Genomic DNA, 588 nt, shown 5'->3' with positions numbered 1-588 from the left:
GAAGTCTTGCTCAAGTATGCTGTACAAGAAATATATTTCACTCTTAAAAAATTAATCTCTCCTCCATACACTCTAACATTTTTTATAATTTATTGAATTTTTGCCTGTGTTTTTCACATTATCCTGTAATTATTTCTATGCAACTTTGTTTTATCCAACACACTTTGAATTCCAGGGGAACTAGAAAAATTTATTAATGAATGTTAGATCTCCAAAATCTAAGACAATATCTATTACATTGCAAATACTTGGCAAATATAGAGATAGCCCCTTCATTCACCGTGGAGTTTCACTTGATAAAAATGAAAACTACCTTAAGAAAAAGAATTATCAGAAAAGTACCATTGAATTGGACACTAGTGCATGGTTTTGTACTTGGTATATATAAGATGTCAAGTTAAAGTTTCACTCAATTCTACCTGCAAATTCTCAAAGACTAAGAATGATTATGGAATATCTGTGGAAAATGGACAATAAAGAAATTTCAAAGATGTGAAATAATTCTTCCTTAATGTCACTTATAGGCCTTTGCTTTTTATGAGGACACTTGATTACCTTCCTTCATTTTTATACTATCCTCAAGTATAC

The sequence above is a fragment of the Orycteropus afer genome, unplaced genomic scaffold, assembly GCF_000298275.1.
Source record: "Orycteropus afer afer isolate SDZICR_OR568_19922 unplaced genomic scaffold, OryAfe1.0 scaffold00457, whole genome shotgun sequence".
NCBI classification, from domain to species: domain Eukaryota; kingdom Metazoa; phylum Chordata; class Mammalia; order Tubulidentata; family Orycteropodidae; genus Orycteropus; species Orycteropus afer.
The sequence above is the reverse complement of the archived record's forward strand: the minus strand, read 5'-3'. Positions refer to the sequence as shown.